The sequence below is a fragment of the Triticum aestivum genome, chromosome 4A (genome assembly GCF_018294505.1).
Source record: "Triticum aestivum cultivar Chinese Spring chromosome 4A, IWGSC CS RefSeq v2.1, whole genome shotgun sequence".
Classification (NCBI taxonomy): Eukaryota; Viridiplantae; Streptophyta; class Magnoliopsida; order Poales; family Poaceae; genus Triticum; species Triticum aestivum.
In genome coordinates, this window is record NC_057803.1 from 652,449,421 (window position 1) to 652,476,173 (window position 26,753).

General features: G+C 39.4%; 1 long non-coding RNA gene across 1 annotated transcript; it reads left to right on the forward strand.

The window, feature by feature from the left end:
- The first annotated feature begins 2,228 nt into the window (after positions 1-2,228).
- On the forward strand, positions 2,229-6,003 carry LOC123082904 (uncharacterized). Its single transcript, XR_006439148.1, has 4 exons — positions 2,229-2,532; positions 2,651-2,719; positions 2,947-3,395; positions 4,472-6,003. It is a non-coding gene; the product is annotated as an uncharacterized lncRNA (long non-coding RNA).
- The last annotated feature ends 20,750 nt before the right edge of the window (positions 6,004-26,753 follow it).

A 26,753-nucleotide genomic window follows, 5' to 3' on the forward strand; every position in this document is an offset into this window, starting at 1 on the left:
CCTACAATTTCAGTGCTTGCAGAGAATACCTTACTGAAAACCGCTTGTCATTTCCTTCTGCTCCTCGTTGGGTTCGACACTCTTAGTTATCAAAGGACTACGATAGATCCCCTATACTTGTGGGTCATCAAGACTCTTTTCTGGCGTCGTTGCCGGGGAGTGAAGCGCCTTTGGTGAGTGGAACTTGATAAGGAAACATTTATATAGTGTGCTGAAATTTTCTGTCACTTGTTACTATGGAAACTAATCCTTTGAGGGGCTTGTTCGGGGTATCTTCACCCCGACCAGTAGAGCAAAGAGTTGCTCCTCAACCTAGTGAACCTACTGAAAATGTTTACTTCGAAATTCCTTCGGGTATGATAGAGAAACTGCTAGCTAATCCCTTTGCAGGAGATGGAACATTGCATCCCGATTTACACCTTATCTTTGTGGATGAAGTTTGTGGATTATTTAAGCTTGTAGGTTTCCCCGATGACGTTGTTAAGAGGAAGGTTTTCCCTTTATCTTTGAAGGGAGATGCATTGACATGGTATAGGCTATGTGATGATACGAGATCTTGGAACTATAAACGATTGAAGTTGGAATTTCACCAGAAGTTCTATCCTATGCATCTTGTTCACCGTGATCGTAATTACATATATAATTTCTGGCCTCGCGAAGGAGAAAGCATCGCTCAAGCTTGGGGGAGGCTTAAGTTAATGTTATATTCATGCCCCAATTATGAGCTCTCAAGAGAAATGATTATTCAAAAATTTTATGCTCGGCTTTCTCTCAATGATCGCACCATGATCGATACTTCCTTTGCTGGTTCTTATATGCTGAAGACTATTGAATTCAAGTGGGACTTATTGGAAAGAATTAAACGCAACTCTGAAGATTGGGGTTCCGACGATGGTAAGGAGACAGGTACAACACCTAGGTTTGATTGTGTTAAATCTTTTATGGATACCGATGCTTTTCGTGGATTTAGCGCTAAATAGGGACTTGACTCCAAGATAGTAGCTTCTATCTGTGAATCTTTTGCTACTCATGTTGATCCCCCTAAGGAGAAGTGGTTTAAATATAATCCTCCCATTGAAGTAAAAGTAGTTGCACCTATTACAGTTGAAGAAAAGACTATTACTTATAATGATCCTATTGTTCCTACTACTTATGTTCAGAAACCACCTTTTCCTGTTAGAATAAAGAATCATGCTAAAGCTTCAACTGTTGTTCGTAAGTATAGTACTAGAATTTATACACCTCCTGAGCAAATTAAAGTTGAACCTAGTATTGCTATGGTTAAAGATCTCTTGGATGATAATATAGATGGGCATGTTATTTACTTCTGTGGTGAAACTGCTAATATTGTTAAACCAGATGCAAAAGTACATAGACCTGTAGTAGGCATGCCTATTATTTCTGTTAAAATAGGAGATCATTGTTATCATGGCTTATGTGATATGGGTGCTAGTGCTACTGCAATACCTTTTTCGTTATATCAATAAATTATGCACGATATTACACCTTCTGAGTTGGAAGATATTGATGTTACAATTAAGCTTGCCAATAGAGATACTATTAAGCCTTTTGGGATTGTTAGAGATGTTGAAGTCTTGTGTGGGAAGGTCAAATACCCTGCTGAGTTTCTTGTTATTGGTTCCCCACAAGATGACTTTTGTCCCATCATATTTGGTAGACCCTTCTTGAACACTGTTAATGCTAAGATTGATTGCAAAAAGGATGTTGTTACGATTGGCTTGGATGATATGACTCATGAGTTTAATTTTGCTAAATTTCGTAGACAACCCTGTGATAAAGAATTACCTCGTAAAGATGAAATAATTGGTCTTGCTTCTATTGCCGTGCCTCCTACTGATCCGTTAGAACAATCTATATCTATACTAATTCTTGACTTACTAGAAATTCCCACGTAAATTAGATTTTACGAGCCGTTCATCTAGCATGGGACCGAGTTATTACGGTGTAGATCCAACCATAAAATCCTGAGCTGAAAAAAAAACCAACCAACATCCCGAGCCAAAAAAAAGAATTTGTCCACTGCAAAAACAGAAAAGAAAAACATATCTCAATCAATACCTATACCAGTTATTACGGTAGATCTTTCTTTTGGGGTCATTACGGTAGATCTTTTGATAATGTAATAACTGCCAAAAAATTGCCACGTCCATCGCTTTGCCTCTCCCAATCTCTCATGACTCTTTCCTTCCTAAGCATGCAAAAAAAAGACTCTTTCCTTTCTATAGGTCCCCCGCATCTCACACCTCACGACTCACCTTGATCTATTCTCTATGTCAACAAATGAAAAAAAGAATCACGATCTCAGAAGCCCACCCCTCCTCGGCGGCGAGCGTCCTCTCTCCCGATATGATGTGAGTTCTTCATCGTCTATTGCTCCCTGGTGGCGATCTCAGAAGCCTGGCCCATGGCATGACGCCTTCTACCAGCACTCTTCCATGGCTCTATGCCTAGACACAAACATCCTCAGTACAGGAAAGGAGAACCAATTGCCTGAAGACGAACGGCCCTCAGGTTAGATCTTACAATCTTCCATGCCAAGTCAGTCATCTATGCTCTCTCCTGACCTCATCACTCTCATGTCTTCTGCAACAAATTTGTGCATATAACTCCATGGCTCTTACCATACCAGGTTGCCATGTCCAGATTTACTAATGTTTCTTCTTGTATCACGTGGAGATGGAACTGTCAAGAACAAACAGTATGTAGACAAATTTGTTTTTCTCCTATTATACTTGGATCTGATTTCTGTTTCTCATGTTTATTACTAATAAATAGTCCAGGATTTTGGTCCCTTTTTCAGGGTTTCCTTCTCAGATTACTCTTCTCCTCATAATATTCCACTTCTCATGTTCTATGCATCAATCTCATTGTATTACAATCTCTCCCCTCTTGGGTTTCAAACATGTATGATTGCTTTGCTGCCAGGACTGTTCTGACTGTGTTGGCCTTGAATTCGATTAACAAGAGTCAGTTCTTCGGTGAGACGCCCAGCTGTAGGTGGTTGCAAGATATATCATAAGGCATTGACTGGATGTTCATGGTGTTAGTTATCTCAAGATCATGTGATACAGAGCACACAAAGGAGTAGCTAGCAGAATGGTCGGTGCAAAACTGAGCAGATTTTTCGTTGGGCATCAGACTGCCAAAATTTCCTTCACTTATTATAACTTGATTAACTACATTAGGTTATAGAAGATTCCTTTTGAAAATTGATCAACCACCTGACTCGAAGGGTTGTGCACCACAGATCATGGGTGGCGCAGAGTCCTACCATCAACTTCTCTGCTGCTTCCATCAAAACAAAAAACTTCTCTGTTGCTTCTCATCTCATGTGAAAGGCATATGCCAGTACAGAACAATGTGTCCCAGTGAAGGTACGAAAAACATACATGTGAATCTTCTTTCAATCTAATCTGTACGTTTCCGAATGATTGTCTATTCTGCTTCTAATTATGATGTAAAAAAAGTGTGCAAAGTGTGCGCGCGCTGGGGACATAATATCATAACGTAACAAATAAACATGAATACTTCTACTTCATCCTGCAACAGTGGTAGTATACTCGGCACTGATGTGTACGTTTGCATGTATGTCCAGTTTAATATACATCTGATCTATGTATCATGACAAGATGTGGTTAGCTTGGAGATCGTCGTAACTTCTAATGGAATAGATACATGTTATACTAGCTCCGTTTATATGCTTTTGATGTTAAATTACTAATTAGTTCGTAGAATTTCTCTCATCCTCTGTTAAATAGAAGTCATGCATTGGCGTAGAATTTATAATGGTTAGGTGTGAGACTAAGGTGTGAATGAAATTTTTGTAACCCAACATGTAAATATGTTCTATAGTTATATCTGAATCACTTTTTATCCATCGGGTATAGTTTATCTGGTTTTCTTTCATAGTAATACCTGAATCATTCGTTTTTATTCATCGGGTAATCGGGTTTTCATACTTTTATTTATTTGATATCATGATGATCTAATATGGAAACTCATAATACTCTCACATGTGAAATGCAAGAAGGCACAAAAAATCATTTTATGTACTATAGTTCAGAAATATTAGAAGTTTGACATGTGAAACGCTTGCAAAAAACTCCCCTGCTAGCACAGATGACGCCTTGGTAGAGAACCAGTGGCATCCTCATCCCCATTTAGTGTGGCGATGACATGTCCATGTTCATTTATATGGTTGGTACTCACCACTGTTAATATCGCCTCCTCATTATATATGTACGAATGTGTCTATAGTTTTAAATTGATGAAGTTGGAGAACACCATACTTCATACAGACCTCATGGCGATTTAAAATATTCTTATGGTGTGCTTGGCTATTATTTTCTGTAAGATGGTAGCATTATCCATTAGATCTTTCTCTTTCTCTCCAAGATAATTATGTGGTAGATTTTTTGACTAAAGGACTGAAAGTAATTTTTTGAATAAGCTGGGGGCTGTCTTTCTTTCCGGACAGTACAACATGGTATCTTCCAGTGAATGGATAAGGAAACAATATAAGCAAAAATAGCAATGTGCACAGGTAAGCATAACTTCTAAATTTATATTTTAGCCCATCGCCACTTCTCTTACATATGGCTGAACAGGTGCTGCGTCAATAAAATTTGATGTAAATTTTTGTTTCCCTTTTATTCACTAGGGGCTTGCGACGTAGGTCATTCACTTCAATATGCCTTTGGGATAAGCATTCACATTGTGTTAGATTTGGTTGTTGGTTCATAGCAGGGTGAAATAAATAATAGTTGAAAAGAAATACTCAATTTTAGATGTCATAGCAGTTCAAATGATTTATTTCACACCACTATGGAGAGTAGTTAGGCCTCTAATGGAATTTCTGTATGTAACTACATGAGCTTTACATGTGGATAAGGCCTTTGTACCATTTCATATTTGGCAAATCAATTTCAGGTCAGGTAGCTCCTTCTAGAAGGTTTATAATAAGAAAAGTATGCTGATTTGGACATTATACCTCCTTTAGGGTTTACAAGGCATACATATTTTGAGTTCAAGTATTAATTACCATCAATTAGACAAGTAGCGTAGGTTAGCCCTGATTAAACATGAAGTATATGATTCCAAAAAATTAGGTAGAAGTTACTTTATATACAAAAGTCATTGGCATTCATAACAAATGCATGTCTGAAAAAAAACTTAGTAAATCTTGACATGTATATATATATTTGAAGGATAACATTCTTCTTATAAAGTATCATTGTTACGTTATTGTATTTTACCATCGATGTGTTTATTTGAATCTCATTTTTCCTTTATTATTTTATGATGGTATATTTCCTAACCAATTCGAATCTTCTAGATGACATAGGTCCACTTAATACTGCAGTGTGCAATTTAATCATCTTAAAATGTTCATGTCACTTCACCCATGTAAATCTTATTAGAAATTTTCTCGCGGTGAATCTGATTTCATGAATAAGACCTACATCCGAACCCATATAGAATTGAAGTGCTCACAAATCTATCATAGAAGGAACAAGTTACTCCGTACAAACTTTACATCAGCATGGAAAGAAACTGATCTACTCTAAAGTATAGCACCAATTATCACTCAAAGTTGCATAAGTAAGCACTCTTTATACAAGCCGGATAATTTATGCAGGCAAAATAGAAAAAAAACACAATAAAAAAATTAATATTGATTTGACCGCGAGATATTGCAAATGTAAAAAATCATAAAAAAGAAAAGATTGTTCTATTCTAATATGTAATTACTAGAATTTGGAATTATAATGTTCATGTGTGTTGCTATCTAAACTAGATTCAAAAGTTATAAATGGTCTGAGGCTTTCAGTATATATTAATCACTAAACTAGCCCGTGCAAATGCACGGGTTGGCGACTAGTATTTGCTAGACCATGAAAATGATATGTTTATGAATGAAAGAAGGGAAATAGATGAAGTATTCTTGCAGCAGGTTCCTATCTTGAAACACAACTTACCTGTTGAAATCCTAGGGGATCCTCCTCCACCCAAGAGTGATCCCGTGTCTGAGCTTAAACCATTACCTGATAATCTTAAATATGCTTATCTTGATGAAAAGAAGATATATTCTATTATTATTAGTGCTAACCTTTCAGAGCAGGAAGAGGAAAGATTATTGAAAACTCTGAAGAAGCACCGTGATGCTATTGGATATACTATGGATGATCTTAAGGGCATCGGTCCTACTCTATGCCAACACAAAATTAAAGTGGAGAAAGATGCCAAACCAGTTAGAGATCCGATCCTCAACGACGCTTTAATCCTAAGATGAAAGAAGTGGTAAGAAAGGAGATACTAAAGCTCCTTGAGGGAGGTATAATTTATCCCGTTGCTGATAGTGAATGGGTAAGCCCTGTCCATTGTGTCCCTAAAAAGGGAGGTATTACTGTTGTTTCTAATGATAAAGATGAATTTATTCCGCAAAGAATTATTACAGGTTATAGGATGGTAATTGATTTCCATAGATTAAATAAAGCTACTAAGAAAGATCATTACCCTTTACCTTTTATTGATCAAATGCTAGAAAGACTATCCAAACATACACATTTCTGCTTTCTAGATGGTTATTCTGGTTTCTCTCAAATACCTGTGTTAGCGGAAGATCAATCAAAAACTACTTTTACTTGCCCTTTCGGTACTTTTGCTTATAGACATATGCCTTTTGGTTTATGTAATGCACCTTCTACCGTTCAAAGATGCATGATGGCTATATTCTCTGACTTTTGTGAAAAGATTTGTGAGGTATTCATGGATGACTTCTTAGTCTATGGATCCTCTTTGATGATTGCTTGAGCAATCTTGATCGAGTTTTGCAAAGATGTGAAGACACTAGTCTCGTCCTGAATTGGGAAAAGTGTCACTTTATGGTTAATGAAGGCATTGTCTTGGGGCATAAAGTTTCTGAAAGAGGTATTGAAGTTGACAAAGCTAAAGTTGATGCTATTGAAAAGATGCCATGTCCCAAGGACATTAAAGGTATAAGAAGTTTCCTTGGTCATGCCGGTTTTTATAGGAGGTTCATTAATGACTTTTCTAAAATCTCTAGGCCTCTGACTAATTTATTACAAAAATATATTCCTTTTGTCTTTGATGATGATTGTGTAGAAGCATTTGTAGTACTTAAGAAAGCTTTGATCACTGCACCTATTGTTCAGCCACCTGATTGGAATTTACCTTTTGAAATTATGTGTGATGCTAGTGATTATGTTGTAGGTGCTATTCTAGGGCAGAGAGTTGATAAGAAATTAGATGTTATTCAATATGCTAGCAAGACTCTTGATACTGCCCAGAGAAATTATGCTACTACTGAAAAAGAATTCTTAGCAGTTGTATTTGCTTGTGATAAGTTCAGACCTTACATCGTTGATTCTAAAGTTACTATTCACACTAATCATGCTGCTATTAAATATCTTATGGAAAAGAAAGATGCTAAACCTAGACTTATCAGATGGGTCCTCTTGCTTCAAGAATTTGATTTACATATTATCAATAGAAAGGGAGCTGAGAACCCCGTTGCAGAAAACTTGTCTAGGCTAGAGAATGTTCTTGATGACCCACTACCTATTGATGATGGCTTTCCTGATGAACAATTAGCGGTCATTGATGCTTCTCGTACTGCTCCATGGTATGCTGATTATGCTAATTACATTGTTGCTAAATTTATACCACCTAGTTGCACATACCAGCAAAAGAAAAAGTTCTTTTATGATTTAAGACATTACTTCTGGGATGACCCACACCTTTATAAAGAAGGGGATGGTGTTATTAGACGTTGTGTACCTGAGCATGAACAGGAAAATATCCTACGCAAGTGTCACTCCGAACTATATGGAGGACACCACGCTGGAGACAAAAACTGCACATAAGGTATTGCAATCCGGTTTTTATTGGCCTACTCTCTTCAAAGATGCCCGTAAGTTTGTCTTGTCGTGTGATGAACGTCAAAGAATTGGTAATATTAGTAGACGTCAAGAAATGCCTATGAATTATTCTCTTGTTATTAAACCATTTGATGTTTGGGGCTTTGATTATATGGGACCTTTTCCTACCTCTAATGGATATACACATATTTTAGTTGATGTTGATTACGCTACTAAGTGAGTAGAAGCTATTCCAACTAGTAGTGCTGATCATAACACCTCTATTAAGATGCTTAAAGAAGTTATTTTTCCGAGGTTTGGAGTCCCTAGATATCTCATGACTGATGGTGGTTCACTAAGTATGATGTTAATCATAGAATTGCATCTCCTTATCACCCACAGTCTAGTGGTCAAGTAGAGTTGAGCAATAGAGAGATCAAATTAATTTTGCAAAAGACTGTTAATAGATCTAGAAAGAATTGTTCCAAGAAACTTGATGATGGATTATGGGCTTATAGAACTTCATATAAAAATCCTATGGGTATGTCCCCGTATAAGATGGTTTATGGAAAAGCGTGTCACTTACCTCTTGAACTTGAACATAAGGCATATTGGGCCATTAAAGAGCTCAACTATGATTTCAAACTTGCTGGTGAGAAGAGGTTATTTGACATTATCTCACTTGATGAATGGAGAACCCAGGCCTATGAGAATGCCAAGTTGTTTAAATAAAAAGTTAAAAGATGGCATGACAAAAGGATACAAAAGCGAGAATTTAACGTACGTGATTATGTGTTACTATTCAACTCTTGTTTAAGATTTTTTGTAGGAAAACTTCTCTCTAAGTGGGAAGGCCCTTACGTTATCGAGGAGGTCTATCGTTCGGTGCCATAAAAATTAACAACTTCGAAGGCACAATTCCGAGGGTGGTGAACGGTCCAAGAATCAAACATTATATCTCAGGTAACCCTATTAATGTTGAAACTAATATTATTGAAACCGTAACCCCAGAGGAATACATAAGGGCCACTTTCCAGAACATTCTAGACTCTGAAAAGGAATACGTATGTGGTACGGTAAGTAAACCGACTCCAAAACAATTCTAATGGCAATTTTTCTCCGTTTTGGAATATTTAGGAATTTTGGGAATAAAGAAGTAGTCCGAGAGGGACACGAGGCCTCCACGAGGGTGGAGGGCGCGCCCCCCTACCGGACACGCCCCCTATCTCGTGGACACCTCGTGTGTCCCCGGACTCCGTTTTCTTGCACATTACGTATTTGGTCAGTAAAAAGTCATTATGTAATCTCCCTAAAGTTTTGACCGCCGTATCACACAAGAATCTTCTGTCTTTGTTTCGAGCTATTTTTTCTGACAGAGCTAGAGCATCATGACATCACCCTCCTCCAACAATGAAGACAAGGATGCTCGGATATTGAAGATAGATCTGAAAAGAGAAGAACCGGAGGAGATCAACAGGGATGAAGGGATCAAGAAGGTCATGGAGGATAAAGCTCCGATGGTGAAAGAAGAAGACATCCCTCAACCTCTTCCTAACCTCTTTACCCCGAGTGAGATTGAAGCTTTCAAGATGATTGAGTTAGCTCGCATACAAAACAAGTATCTCACACAGGAAAATATTTTGCTGAAGGATCATATTGCCGGACTCAAGGGCATTATTCGCAAGTTGGAGGAGCCTTTACGCTCGATGTGCGATTATCCACCGTCATCATCACCGCCTTCATCACCTCCGAGGACATAATCACATGGGTATGGGCACTCCCCTTGGCATCTGCCAAGCTTGGGGGAGGTGCCCCGGTATTGTATCACCATCACACTCCTATCTTTACCGTTTTACTTAGTTCGATTCCTTTAGTAATATCTTGATCAAGTAGATTGAAGTTTTGATATGAATTAGTTTTGAGTTTTGCTTTGTGATCTCTATGTAATCGAGTCCATGAGTTATCTATAATAAAGATTAGTGTTGAGTCAAAGGGCTTTGCTATCTTGCTATGATCTTGAGAAAAATAGAAAGAATATAAAAAGAATAAAAGAGTTCATATTGATCTTGTGGATAGTGATGACTTCACACATAGAAAGTATGAGGCTTAAAAGTTGTTGAGAGTTGACAAGCATAGTTTTTGTCATCGTTGCAATTAATAGGAAGTAATAAGGAAAGAGAGGTTTTCACATATAAATACACTATCTTGGATATCTTTTATGATTGTGAGCACTCATTAAAGTATGACATGCTAAAGAGTTGACGTTGGACAAGGAAGACAACATAATGGTTTATGTTTTCTCACACCCCAATTAAAGTATATTGTCATGGATCTTCCTAACATGTTGAGCTTGCCTCTCCCCCTCATGCTAGCCAAATTCCTAGCACCAAGTAGAGATACTACTTGTGCTTTCAAATATCCTTAAATCCAGTTTTGCCATGAGAGTCCACCATATCTACCCATGGATTGAGTAAGATCCTTCAAGTAAGTTGTCATCGGTGCAGGCAATAAAAATTGCTCTCTAAATATGCATGACTTATTAGTGCGGAGAAAATAAGCTTTATACGATATTGTTATGGAAGCAATAAAAGCGACGGACTACATAATAAAGGTCCATATACAAGTGGCAATATAAAGTGACATTCTTTCGTATTAAGATTTTGTGTATCCAACCCTAAAAGCGCATGACAACCTCTGCTTCCCTCTGCGAAGGGCCTACCTTTTACTTTATGTCTTTTACTTTATGCAAGAGTCAAGGTGATCTTCACCTTTCCCTTTTTCATTTTATCCTTTGGCAAGCACCTCGTGTTGGAAAGATCCTGATACTTATATCCAATTGGATGTTCGTTAGCATGAACTATTATTGTTGACATTACCCTTGAGGTAAAACGTTGGGAGGCAACATTATAAGCCCCTATCTTTCTCAGTGTTCGATTAAAACTCCATAACCATAAGTATTGCGTGAGTGTTAGCAATTGTAGAAGACTATATGTTAGTTGAGTATGTGGACTTGCTGAAAAGCTCTATTCTTGACTCTTTCTGACGTTATGATAAATCGCAATTGCTTCATTGACTGAGATTATAGTTTGTTAGTTCCCAATGAAGTTTATGTTCCATACTTGACATTGTGAATAGATTGTTACTTGAGCATAAGAAATCATATGGCAAAATCTATATATGTCGCTGTTATAAGAATGATCATGATGCCCTCATGTATGTATTTTATTTTTATCGACACCTCTATCTATAAACATGTGGACATATTTTTGATTTTGGCTTCCGCTTGAGGACAAGCGAGGTCTAAGCTTGGGGAGTTGATACGACCATTTTACATCATGCTTTTATATCAATATTGATTGCATTATGGGCTGTTATTACACACTATGTCACAATACTTATGGATATTCCCTCTTATTTTACAAGGTTTACCATGAAGAGGGGAATGCCGGCTGCTGGGATTCTGGCTAGAAAAGGAGCAAATATGGGAAACCTATTCTGCACAGCTCCAAAAATCCTGAAACTCCACGGAAGTCATTTTTGGAATTAATAAGAATTATTGAGCGAAGAAAATACCAGAGGGGGCCCACACCCTGGCCAGGAGGGTGGGGGGTGCCCCCCTACTAGGCGCCCCCCCCGTCTCATGGGCCCCCTGTTGGCCCTCCGGTGCCCATCTTCTTCTATACGAAGGCTTTTACCCTGAAAAAAAATCATAAGCAAGCTTATAGGATGAAACTCTGCCGCCACGAGGCAGAACCTTGGAGGAAACCAATCTGGGGCTCTAGCAGAGCTGTTCCGCCGGGGGAAACTTCCCTCCGTGAGGGGGAAATCATCACCATCGTCATCACCAACGATCCTCTCATCGGGAGGGGGTCAATCTCCATCAACATCTTCACCAACACCATCTCCTCTCAAAACCCTAGTTCATCTCTTGTATCCAATCTTGTATCAAAACCAAAAATTGGTACCTATGGGTTGCTAGTAGTTTTGATTACTCCTTGTAGTGGATGCTAATTGGTTTACTTGGTGGAAGATCATATGTTCAGATCGTTAATGCATATTAATACTCCTCTGATCATGAACATGAATATGCTTTGTGAGTAGTTACGTTTGTTCCTGAGGACATGTGTGATGTCTTGCTATTAGTAGTCATGTGAATTTGGTATTCGTTCGATATTTTGATGAGATGTATGTTGTCTCTCCTCTAGTGGTGTTATGTGAACATCTACTACATGACAGTTCACCATTATTTGGGCCTAGAGGAAGGCATTGGGAAGTAATAAGTAGATGATGGGTTGCTAGAGTGACAGAAGCTTAAACCCTAGTTTATAAGTTGCTTCGTAAGGGGCTGATTTGGATCCATATGTTTCATGCTATGGTTAGGTTTACCTTAGTACTTCTTTTGTAGTTGCGGATGCTTGCAATATGGGTTAATCATAAGTGGGATGCTCGTCCAAGTAAGGGTAGTACCCAACCAGCGGTCCACCCACATATCAAATTATCAAAGTATCAAACGCGAATCATGTGAGCGTGATGAAACTAGCTTGACGATAATTCCCATGTGTCCTCGGGAGCACTTTTCTCATTATAAGAAATTGTCCAGGCTTGTCCTTTGCTACAAAAAGGATTGGGCCACCTTGTTGCACCTTATTTACTTTCATTGCTTGTTACCCGTTACAAATTATCTTGTCACAAAACTATCTGTTACCTAAAATTTCAGTGCTTGCAAGAATACCTTACTGAAAACCGCTTGTCATTTCCTTCTGCTCCTCGTTGGGTTCGATACTCTTACTTATCGAAAGGACTACGATAGATCCCCTATACTTGTGGGTCATCATCTACTAAATCTCATAGCCAATGTTTAGATGAATTTGATGAATTTATGGCTAGACAAGAAAGTTTTAATGCTTATGTTGGTAGAGAATTAAAGAATAATGCTTTTATGATAGAGCACTTGAGTGATTATTGTTGGGGAACGTAGCAGAAATTCAAAATTTTCTACACATCACCAAGATCAATCTATGGAGAGACTAGCAACGAGAGAGATGGGAGTGCATCTTCATACCCTTGAAGATCGCTAAGCGAAGCGTTACAAGAACACGGTCAGTGGAGTCGTTCACGAAGCGATTCAAATCGCGGCCGAATCCGATCTAAGCACCGAACAACGGTGCCTCCGCGTTCAACACATGTACAGCCCGGGGACGTCTCCTCCTTCTTGATCTAGCAAGAGGAGAGGAGAAGTTGCGGGAGAACTCTGACAACACGATGGCATGGTGGTGATGGAGCTCGTGGTTCTCCGGCAGGGCTTCGCCAAGCACTACGAGGAGGAGGAGGTGTTGGAGGGAGAGGGCTGCTCCAGGGGAAGGGTTGCGGCTGCCCTCTCTCTCTCTCACTATATAGGGGGGAGGGGGAGGAGGAGGCGCCCTAGGGTTTCCCTAGGGGAGGGGCGGCAGCCACAGGGGAAACCGTAGATGGGTTTGGGCGCCCCCACCCCATAGGAACTTGACCCCCAAGCCGGGAGGGGCGGCTGCCCTAGGGGTGGCGCCCCCACCTCTCCTGGTTACGTGAGATGGGGTGGGGAGGGGGCGCTCAGCCCTTAGTGGGCTGATGTGCCCCCTCCCCTTGGCCCATAAGGCCCCCAACACTTGCCGGGGCCTTCGAAACCCCCTTCGGACACGCTGGTCATCACCTGGTACCCCCGGAACAATTCTGGACTCCAACACCCTTCGTCCCAATATACCGATCTTCACCTCCGGACCATTCCGAAGCTCCTTGTCATGTCCGGGATCTCATCCGGGACTCCAAACAACCTTCGGTAACCACATACTATTTCCCATAACACCTCTAGCGTCACCGAACCTTAAGTGTGTAGACCCTACGGGTTCGGGAAACCATGCAGACATGACCGAGACATTCTCCGGCCAATAACCAACAGTGTAATCTGGATACCCATGTTGGCTCCCACATGTTCCACGATGATCTCATCGGATGAACCACGATGTCGGGGATTCAATCAAGCCTGTATACAATTCCCTTTGTCAATCGGTATGTTACTTGCCCGAGATTCGATCGTCGGTATCCCAATACCTCGTTCAATCTCATTACTGGCAAGTCACTTTACTCGTTCCATAATGCATGATCCCATGACTAACTACTTAGTCACATTGAGCTCATTGTGATGATGCATCACCAAGTGGGCCTAGAGATACCTCCCCGTCATACGGAGTGACAAATCCTAGTCTCAACGTGCCAACCCAACAAACACTTTCGGAGATACCTGTAGTGCACCTTCATAGTCACCCAGTTATGTTGTGATGTTTGGTACACCCAAAGCACTCCTAAGGTATCAGGGAGTTACACCATCTCATGGTCTAAGGAAATGATACTTGACATTAGAAAAGCTTTAGCAAACGAAGTACATGATCTTGTGCTATGCTTATGATTGGGTCTTGTCCATCACATCATTCTCCTAATGATGCGATCACGTTATCAATGACATCCAATGTCCATGGTCAGGAAACCATGACCATCTGTTGATCAACGAGTTAGTCAACTAGAGGCTTACTAGGGACATGTTGTGGTCTATGTATTCACACATGTATTGCGGTTCCGGTCAATACAATTATAGCATGAACAATAGACAGTTATCATGAACAAGGAAATACAATAATAACCAGTTTATTATTGCCTCCAGGGCATATTTCCAACAGTCTCCCACTTGCACTAGAGTCAATAATCTAGTTCACATCACTATGGGATTGTAATGAATCAACACCCGATGGGGTTTGATCATATCTCGCTTGTGAGATAGGTTATTAGTCAACAAATCTGAAACCTTTCAGATCCGTGTGTGCTTTGCAAATCTCTATGTCATCTTGTAGATGCAGCTACCACGCGCTATTTGGAACTATTCCAAATAACTAATCTACTATATGAATCCAGTTTACTACTCAGAGTCATCTGGATTAGTGTCAAAGTTTGCATCGGCGTAACCCTTTACGACGAACTCTTTTACCACCTCGTAATCGAGAAAATCCCTTAGTCCACTAGTTACTAAGGATAACCTTGACCGCTGTCCTGTGATCCATTCCTGGATCGCACTTGTACCCCTTGACTGACTCATGGCAAGGCACACTTCAGGTGCAGTACACAACATAGCATACTGTAGAGCCTACGTCTAAAGCATAGGGGACGGACCTTCGTCCTTTCTTCTCTCTTCTGCCGTGGTCAGGTCTTGAGTCTTACTCACTACTCACACCTCATAACACAAGCCAAGACTCCTTCTTTGCCTATATATTTTGAACTCCTTCAAAATCTTGTCACGGTATGTATTCATTTGAAAGTACTATTAAGCGATTTTGATCTATCCTTATAGATCTTGATGCTCAATGTTCAAGTAGCTTAATCCAGGTTTTCCATTGAAAAACACCTTCAAATACCCTATATGTTGTCCAGAAATTCTACATCATTTCTGATCAACAATATGTCAATAACATATACTCATCAGAAATTCCATAGTGCTCCCGCTCACTTCTTTGGAAATACAAGTTTCTCATAAACTTTGTATAAACCCAAAATCTTTGATTATCTCATCAAAGCGTATATCCCAACTCCAAGATGCTTACTCTAGTACTTAGAAGGATTGCTGGAGCTTTGCATACTTGTTAGCATCTTTGAGGATTGACAAAACCTTTTGGTTGTATCACATACAACCTTTCCTCAAGAATATCATCGAGGAAACAATGTTTGACATCCTATCTACAAGATTTCATAAATCATGCAGTAACTGCTAATATAATTCCAACAGACTCTTTAGCATCGCTATGAATGAGAAAGTCTCATCGTAGTCAACTCCTTGAACTTGTCAGAAAACATCTTAGCGACAAGTCGAGCTTTCTTAATGGCGATACTTACCATCATTGTCCGTCTTCCTTTTAAAATCCATCTGTACCCAACAGCCTTATGACCATCAAGTAGTTCTTCCAAAGTCTACACTTTGTTTTCATACATGGATCCTCTCTCGGATTTTATGGCCTTCGAGCCATTTGTCGGAATCCGGGCCCACCACCGCTTCTCCATAGCTCGTAGGTTCATTGTTGTCTAGCACCATGACCTCCAAGACAGGATTACCGTACCACTCTGAAGCAGTACGCGTGCTTGTCGTCCTACGAGGTTTGGTAGTGACTTGATCCGAAGTTTCATGAATCACTATCATCAACTTCCACTTCAATTAGTGTAGGTGCCACAGAACAACTTTTTGTGCCCTGCTACACACTGATTGAAGTGATGGTTCAATAACCTCATCAAGTCTCCACCATCCTCCCACTCAATTCTTTCGAGAGAAACTATTCCTCGAGAAAGGACCCGTTTCTAGAAACAATCATTTTTGCTTCCGGATCTGAATTAGGAGGTATACCCAACTGTTTTGGGTGTCCTATGAAGATGCATTTATCCGCTTTGGGTTTGAGCTTATCTGGCTGAAACCTTTCACATAAGCGTCACAGCCCCAAACTTTTAAGAAACGACAACTTAGGTTTCTCTAAACCATAGTTCATACACTGTCATCTCAACGGAATTACGTGGTGCCCTATTTAAAGTGAATGCGGTTGTCTCTAATGCTTAACCCATAAACCGATAATGGTAATTAGATAAGAGACATCATGGTATGCCACCATATCCAATAGGGTGCAGCTATGATGTTCGGACACACCATCACACTATGGTGTTCCAGGCGGTATTAGTTGTGAAACAATTCCACAAGGTCTTAATTGTGTACCAAACTCATAACTCAGATATTTATCTCTATGATCATATCATAGACATTTTATCCTATTGTCATGATGATCTTCAACTTCACTCTGAAATTACATGAACCTTTCAATAATTTAGACTTGTGTTTCATCAAGTAAATATACTCAGCATCTACTCAGATCATCTGTGAAGTAAGAACATAACAATATCCACCGCGTGCCTCAGCACTCATTGGACTGCACATATCAAAATGCATTACTTCCAACAAGTTGCTTTCTTGTTCCATTTCACTAAAAACGAGGCCTTTCAGTCATCTTGCCCATGTGGTATGATTTGCATGACTCAAGTGATTCAAAATCAAGTGAGACCAAACGATCCATCTGCATGGAGTTTCTTCATGCGTATATACCAATAGACATGGCTCGCATGTCTCAAACTTTTCAAAAACGAGTGAGTCCAAAGATCCATCAACATGGAGCTTCTTCATGCATTTTATACCAATATGACTCAAATGGCAGTGCCACAAGCAGGTGATACTATCATTACTATCTTATATCTTTTGGCATGAACATGTGTATCACTATGATCGAGATTCAGTAAACCATTCATTTTAGGTGCAAGACCATTGAAGGTATTATTCAAATATACAGAGTAACCATTATTCTCCTTAAATGAATAACCGTATTGCGATAGACATAATCCAATCATGTCTATGCTCAACGCAAACACCAAATAACAATTATTTAGGTTTAACACCAATCTCGATGGTAGAGGGAGCAGGTGATGCTTGATCACATCAACCTTGGAAACACTTCCAACACACATCGTCATCTCACCTTTAGCTAGTCTCCGTTTATTCCATAGCTCTTTATTTCGAGTTACTAACACTTAGCAACCGAACCGGTATCTTAATACCCTGGTGCTACTAGGAGTACTAGTAAAGTACACATTTAATACAATGTATATCCAATATACTTGTGTCAACCTTGCCAGCCTTCTCATCTACCAAGTATCTAGGATAGTTCTGCTTTAGTGACCGTTCCCTCATTACAGAAGCACTTAGTCTCGGGTTTGGGTTCAACCCTGGGTTTCTTCACTGGAGCAGCAACTAATTTGCCGTTTCATGAAGTATCCCTTCTTGCCCTTGCCCTTCTTGAAACTAGTGGTTTCACTAACCATCAATAGTTGATGCTCCTTCTGATTTCTACTTTCGCGGTGTCAAACATCCCGAATATTCAAGGATCATCATATCTATCCTTGATATGTTATAGTTCATCACGAAGCTCTAGTAGCTTGGTAGCAATGTCTTTGGAGAAACATCACTATCTTATCTGGAAGATTAACTCCCACTCGATTCAAGTTATTGTTGTACCCAGACAATCTGAGTACAAGCTCAACGATTGAGCTTTTCTCCCTTAGTTTGTAGGCTAAGAAACTCGTTAGAGGTCTCATCCCTTTTGTCCTGGGCACGAGCCTGAAATCCCAGTTTCAGCCCTCGAAACATCTCATATGTTCCGTGACGTTTCAAAATTGTCTTTGTTGCCTCAATTCTAAACCGTTTATCATTACTGAACTATCAGGTAGTCATCAAAACATGTATGTCATATGTTCGCAACATCCACAGACGATGTTCGAGGTTCAGCACACTGAGCGATGCATTAAGGACATAAGCCTTCTGCGCAGTAATGAGGACAGTCCTTAGTTTACGGACCCAGTCCGCATAATTGCTACTATCAACTTTCAACTAAATTTTCTCTAGGAACATATCTAAACAGTAGAACTAAAACACGATCTACGACATAATTTGCAAAGACCTTTTGACTATGTTTAGGATAATTAAGTTCATCTAATGAACTCCCACTCAGATAGACATCCCTCTAGTCATCTAAGTGATACATGATCTGAGTCAACTAGGCCGTGTCCGATCATCACGTGAGATGGACTAGTCATCATCGGTGAACATCTTCATGTTGATCGTATCTACTATATGACTCATGCTCGACCTTTCGGTCTCTTGTCTTCCGAGGCCATGTCTGTACATGCTAGGCTCGTCAAGTCAACCTAAGTGTTTCGCGTGTGTAAATCTGGCTTACACCCGTTGTATGTGAATGTTAGAATCTATCATACCCGATCATCACGTGGTGCTTTGAAGCAACGATGTTTCGCAACGGTGCACAGTTAGGGGGAACACTTTCTTGAAATTATTATGAGGGATGATACATCTCCAACGTATCTATAATTTTTGATTGTTCCATGGTATTATATTACCCCTTTTGGATGTTTATGGGCTTTATTTACACATTTATATCATTTTTGGGACTAGCCTACTAACCGGAGGCCAAACCCATATTGCTGTCTTTTTTGCCTATTTCAGTATTTCGAAGAAAAGGAATATCAAACGGAGTCCAAATGGAATGAAACCTTCGGGGAGCGTGATTTTTGGAACGAACGTGATCCGGAGAGCTTGGATTGCAAGTCAAGAAGCTCCCGAGGGCCCCACGAGATAGGGGGCCGCGCCCCCTGCAGGGCATGCCACCCTGTCTCGTGGGCCCCTCGGGCGGCCACCGACGTACTTCTTCCTCCTATATATACCTACGTACCCCGAAAACATCCAGGAGCACCAGAAACACAATTTCCACCGCCGTAACCTTCTGTATCCGCGAGATCCCATCTTGGAGCCTTCGCCGGCACTCTTCGGAGGGGGAATCGACCATGGAGGGCTTCTACATCAACATCCTTGCCCCTCCAATGAGTTGTGAGTAGTTTACCACAGACCTACGGGTCCATAGTTATTAGCTAGATGGCTTCTTCTTTCTTTTTGGATCTCAATACAATGTTCTCCCCCTCTCTTGTGGAGATCTATTCGATGTAATCTCTTTTTGCGGGTGTGTTTATCAAGATCCGATGAATTGTGGGGTTTATGATCAGATTTTTCTATGGATAATAATTGAATCTTCTCTGAATTCTTTTATGTATGATTGAGTTATCTTTGCAAGTCTCTTCGAATTATCAGTTTGGTTTGGCCTACTAGATTGATATTTCTTGCCATGGGAGAAGTGTTTAGCTTTGGGTTCAATCTTGCGGTGTTCTTACCCAGTGACAGAAAGGGTTGCAAGACACGTATTGTATTGTTGCCATCGAGGATAAGAAGATGGGGTTTATATTTATTGCATGAGTTTATCCCTCTACATCATGTCATCTTGCTTAATGCATTACTCCGTTCTTATGAACTTAATACTCTAGATGCAGGCAGGAGTCGGTCGATGTGTGGAGTAATAGTAGTAGATGCAGGCAGGAGTCGGTCTACTTGTTATGGACGTGATGCTATATACATGATCATGCCTAGATAACATCATAATTATTCGCTTTTCTGTAATTTGTTCACCCACCGTAATAGTTATGCTATCTCAAGAGAAGCCTCTAGTGAAACCTATGGTCCCCGAGTCTATCTCTTATCATATTTGCTTTCAATCTACTTTTATTTGCATCTTTACTTTTTGCATCTATATTATAAAATACCAAAAATATATTTATCTTATCTTACTATCTTTATTAGATCTCACTTTCGCAAGTGGCCGAAGGGATTGACAACCCCTTTATTGCGTTGGTTGCGAGTTCTCAGTTTGTTTGTGTAGGTGCATAGGACTTTGGACGAGCCTCCTACTGGATTGATACCTTGGTTCTCAAAACTGAGGGAAATATTTACGCTACACTTGCTGCATCACCCTCTCCTCTTCGGGGGAAAACCAACGCTAGCTCAAGACATAGCAAGAAGGATTTTTGGCGCCGTTGCCGGGGAGGTCTTCGCTCAAGTCAAGACATACCAAGTACCCATCACAAACCCATCTCCCTTGCATTTACATTATTTGCCATTTGCCTCTCGTTTTCCTCTCCCCCACTTCACCCTTGCCGTTTTATTCGCCCTCTCTTTCCCAATCTCCTCCTCTCTTTTTCGCTTGCTGTTTTTTCTGCTTGCTTGTGTGTTGGATTACTTGTTGCCATGGCCCAAGATAATACCAAATTGTGTGATTTCTCAAATACCAATAATAATGATTTCCTTAGTACTTCCGATTGCTCTCTTAATGATGTTGAGTCTTGTGAAATCAATGCTGCTTTGCTGAATCTTGTTATGAAAGATCAATTCACCGGCCTTCCTAGTGAAGATGCCGCTACTCATCTAAACAATTTTGTTGATTTGTGTGATATGCAAAAGAAGAAAGATACAGATAACAATATTGTCAAATTGAAGTTTTTCCGTTTTCACTTAGAGATCGTGCTAAAGTTTGGTTTTCGTCTTTGCGTAAGAATAGTATTGATTCTTGGAACAAGTGCAAAGATGCTTTATCTCTAAGTATTTTCCTCCTGCTAAGATCATCACTCTTAGGAATGATATTATGAAAAACAACTTGATCATGAGCATGTTTCCCAATCTTGGGAAAGAATGAAATTGATGCTTCGCAATTGCCCTACTCATGGTTTGAGTTTATGGATGATCATACAAATTTTTTATGCCGGTTTGAACTTTGCTTCTAGAAATCTCTTAGATTCGGCCGCAGGAGGCACCTTTATGGAAATCACGTTAGGAGATGCTACAAAACTTCTTGATAATATTATGGCTAATTATTCTCAATGGCACACCGAAAGATCTTCTAGTAAAAAAGTGCATGCTAAAGAAGAAATCAATGTTTGAGTGGAAAGATGGATGAACTTATGAAGATGTTTGCTACTAAAAATACTCCTCTTGATCCTAATGATATGCCTTTGTCTTCCTTGATTGAGAATAATAACGAATCTACGTATGTGAATTTTGTTGGTAGGAATAGTTTTGGAAACAATGCTTATAGAGGAATTTTAATGCTAGACCGTTCCCTAGTAATTCCTCTAATAATTATGGAAATTCCTACAATAATTCTTATGGTAATTTCAATAAGATGCCCTCTGATTTTGAGAATAGTGTGAAAGAATTTATGATTTCTCAAAGAATTTTAATGCTTTGCTTGAAGAAAAATTGCTCAAAGTTGATGATTTGGCTAGGAACCTTGATAGACTTTCGCTTGATGTTGATTCTCTTAAACTTAGACGCTTCTCCTCCTAAGCATGATATCAATGAGTCTCTCAAAGTAATGAGAATTTCCATTGACGAGTGCAAGGAAAGAACCGCTAGATTGCGTGCTAAAAAGAAAGCTTTATAAAAGCGTGTTCTTCTAGTTTCCGTGAAAATAATGATGAGGATCTTAAAGTTATTGATGCGTCTCCTATTAGATCTATGTTTTGCAATATGAATTTTGATGATTATGGGACTGATGATGAATCAACTTTGCCTAGAAGGCGTCCCAAGAATTCGGAGTCTTTAGATCTTAATGCTAAATTTGGTAAAAGTGAGATTGGAGAATTCTCAACTTCTAATAGTGTTGAACCCACTATCTCGGATTTCAAGGAATTTGACTATGATAATTGCTCTTTAAAAGGTTGTATTTCCTTGTTGCAATCCGTTCTTAATTCTCCTCATGCTTATAGTCAAAACAAAGCTTTTACCAAACATATTGTTGATGCCTTGATGCAATCTTATGATGAAAAACTTAATTTGGAAGTTTCTATACCTAGAAAACATAATGATGAGTGGGAACCTACTATAAATATTAGAATTAAAGATTATGAGTGTTTTTGCTTTGTGTGATTTGGGTGCTAGTGTTTCTACGATTCCCGAAAACTTTATGTGATATTCTAGATTTCCATGATATTGAAGATTGCTCTTTAAATTTGCACCTTGCAGATTCCACACTTAAAAAGCCTATGGGGAGGATCAATGATGTTCTTATTGTTGCAAATAGAAATTTGGTACCTGTAGATTTTATCGTTCTTGATATAGATTGCAATCTTTCTTGCCATATTATTCTTGGTAGACCTTTCCTTAGAACGATTGGTGCGATTATTAATATGGAGGGAAGGGAACATTAGATTCCAATTTCCCTTAAAGAAAGGCATGGATCACTTCCAAGAAAGAAAGTCAAATTACCTTATGAATCTATCATGCGTGCTACTTATGAATTTAGTGCCAAGATGGCACTACTTAGATCTATCTTCGCTTTTTATGCCTAGCTAGGGGCGTTAAACGATAGTGCTAGTTGGGAGGCAACCCAATTTTTCTTTATGTTATTTGTTTTTGCTCCTGTTTAGTAATAAATCTTGCATCTACTCTCTGTTTAGATGTGTTTTTATGTTTTATTTAGTGTTTGTGCCAGTAGAACCTATAGGATAAACTATGATGATAGTTGATTTGATTCTGCTGAAAAATAGAAACTTTGCACTCACGAGAAAAAATTCACTAAATCACAATCAATAAACAAATTTTCCAGTATGTCCTATTTTGGTAGGATTTTTAGAGTTCCAGAAGTTTGCGTTAGTTACAGATTTCTACAGATTGTTCTGTTTTTGACAGATTCTGTTTTTCGTGTGTTGTTTTCTTATTTCAATGCATCTATGGCTAGTAAATTAGTTTATAAACCATAAGGAAGTTGGAATACAGTAGGTTTGACACCAAAATAAATAAAGAATGAGTTCATTGCAGTACCTTATGTGGTGGTTTTGTTTTCTTTCACTAACGGAGCTTATAAGATTTCCTGTTGAGTTTTGTGTTGTGAAGTTTTCAAGTTTTGGGTAAAGCTTTTATGGACTATGGAATAAAGGGTGGCAAGAGACTAAGCTTGGGGATGCCCAAGGCACCCCAAGATATTCAAGAATAGCCCAAAAGCCTAAGCTTGGGAATGCCCCGGGAAGGCATCCCCTCTTTCGTCTTCGTTCATTGGTAACTTTACTTGGAGCTATATTTTTATTCGCCACATGATATGTGTTTTGCTTGGAGCGTCGTGTATTATATTAGTCTTTGCTTTTAGTTTACCACAATCATCCTTGCTGTACACACCTTCTTGGGAGAAGCCTATTTGATTAGAATTTGCTAGAATACTCTATGTGCTTCACTTATACCTTTTGAGCTTGATAGTTTTTGCTCTAGTACTTCACTTATATTTTTTTTAGAGGACGGTGGTGTCTTAATTTTGAAGAAATTTCTAGTCTCTCATGCTTCACTTATATTATTTTGAGAGTCTCTTAGAACAGCATGGTATTTGCTATGGTTACAAAGTTGGTCCTAGAATGATGAGCATCCAAGTTGGGTATAATAAAAACTATCATAGAAAAAGAATTGGATGCTATGATCAACTTGATGCTTGATAATTGTTTTGAGATATAAAGGTAGTAATGCTAGGGTCATGCTAGTGGATAATTATGAAACTGAGAAATAGTTTTGTTGAAGTTGGCAAGTCCCGTAGCATGCACGTATGGTAAAAGTTGTGTGACAAATTTGTTGCATGAGGTGCTCTTTTGAGTGTCTTCCTTATGAGTGGCAGTCGGGGACAAGCGATGGAATTTTTTCCTACCAATCTATCCCTCTTGGGGCATGCGTAGTAGTACTTTGCTTCGAGGGCTAAGTAGACTTTTGCAATAAGTATATGAGTTCTTTATGACTAATGTGAGTCCATGGATATACGCACACTCATCCTTCCAATTTGCTAGCTTTTCTTATTACCGCGCAACTTTCGCCGGTATTGAACCCTTTATTTACCTTCCTCAAAACAGCCACCATACCTACCTATTATGGCATTTCCATAGCCATTTCGAGATATATTGCCATGCAACTTTCCACCGTTCCGTTTATTATGACACGTTTCATCATTGTCATATTGCTCTTTGCATGATCATGTAGTTGACATCGTATTTGTGGCAAGGCCACCTTCATAATCTTCATACATGTCGCTCTTGATTCATTTCATATCCCGGTACACCACCGGAGGCATTCACATAGAGTCATATCTTGTTCTAGCTTTGAGTTGTAATTTTGAGTTGTAAATCCATAAAAGTGTGATGATCTTCATTATTAGAGCATTGTCCTAGTGAGGAAAAGATGATGAAGACTATGATTCCCCCCACAAGTCGGGATGAGGCTTCAGACTTTATAAAAATAAAAGAGGCCAAAGAAGCCCACCAAAAAGAAAAAGAAAGGAAGAAGAAAAAAAAGAAAGAAAAAAAGAAATAAAAAAAGAAATAAAAAGAGAGAAAAAGAGAGAAAGGACAATTGCTACTATATGTTTTTCCACACCTGTGCTTCATATAGCACCATGATCTTCATGATAGAGAGTCTCATATGTTGTCACTTTCATATACTAGTGGGAATTTTTCATTATAGAACTTGGCTTGTATATTCCAATGATGGGCTTCCTCAAAATTCCCTAGGTCTTCGTGAGCAAGCAAGTTGGATGCACACCCACTTAGTTTATTTTGTTGAGCTTTCATATATTTATAGCTCTAGTGCATTCGTTGCATGGCAATACCTACTCACTCACATTGATATCTATTGATGGGCATTTCCATAGCCCGTTGATACGCCTAGTTGATGTGAGACTATCTTCTCCCACTTTTTGTCCTCACAACCACCACCATTTACCACCATAGTGCTATGTCCATGGCTTGCACTCATATATTGCGTAAGAGTTGAAAAAGCCGAAGCGTGTTAAAAAGTATGAACCAATTGCTCGGTTCGTCATCGGCGTTGTACATGATGGGAGTATTTTGTGTAATGAAAATGAAGCATGGCCTAACTATATGATTTTGTAGGGATAAGCTTTCTTTGGCTGTGTTATTTTGATAGGACATGATTATTTGTTAGTATGCTTTGAAGCATTATTATTTTTATGTTTTATAAGATTTTATTTTGAATCATTTGGATCTGAACATTCATGCCATAGTAAATAAAATTACATTGAAAATTATGCCAGGTAGCATTCCACATCAAACATTTCTCTTTTTTATCATTTACCTACCCGAGGACGAGCAAGAATTAAGCTTGGGGATGCTTGATACGTCTCCAACGTATCTATAATTTTTGATTGTTCCATGCTATTATATTACCCCTTTTGGATGTTTATGGGCTTTATTTTACACATTTATATCATTTTTGGGACTAACCTACTAACCGGAGGCCCAACCCATATTGCTGTTTTTTGCCTGTTTCAGTATTTCGAAGAAAAGGAATATCAAACGGAGTCCAAACGAAATGAAACCTTCAGGAGCGTGATTTTTGGAACGAACGTGATCTGGAGAGCTTGGAGTGCAAGTCAAGAAGCTCCCGAGGTCCCCACGAGATAGGGGGCCACGCCCCCTGTAGGGCATGCCCCCCTGTCTCGTGGGCCCCTCGGGCGGCCACCGACGTACTTCTTCCTCCTATATATACCTACGTACCCCGAAAACATCCAGGAGCACCAGGAAACACAATTTCCACCGCCGTAACCTTCTGTATCCGCGAGATCCCATCTTGGAGCCTTCGCCGACACTCTACCGAAGGGGGAATCGACCATGGATGGCTTCTACATCAACATCCTTGCCCCTCCAATGAGTTGTGAGTAGTTTAACACAGACCTACGGGTCCATAGTTATTAGCTAGATGGCTTCTTCTCTCCGGGAGGGGGTCAATCTTCATCAACATCTTCACCAGCACCATGTCCTCTCCAAACCCTAGTTCATATCTTGTATCCAATCTTGTATCAAAACCACAAATTGGTACCTGTGGGTTGCTAGATGCTAATTGGTTTACTTGGTGGAAGATCATATGTTCAGATCCTTTATGCATACTAATACCCCTCTGATTATGAACATGAATATGCTTTGTGAGTAGTTCCGTTTGTTCCTGAGGACATGGGTGAAGTCTTGCTATTAGTAGTCATGTGAATTTGGTATTCGTTCGATATTTTGATGAGATGTATGTTGTCTCTCCTCTAGTGGTGTTATGTGAACGTCAACTACATGACACTTCACCATTATTTGGGCCTAGAGGAAGGCATTGGGAAGTAATAAGTAGATGATGGGTTGCTAGAGTGACAGAAGCTTAAACCCTAGTTTATGCGTTGCTTTGTAAGGGGCTGATTTGGATCCATATGTTTCATGCTATGGTTAGGTTTACCTTAATACTTCTTTTGTAGTTGCGGATGCTTGCAATATGGGTTAATCATAAGTGGGATGCTCGTCCAAGTAAGGGCAGTACCAAAGCACCGG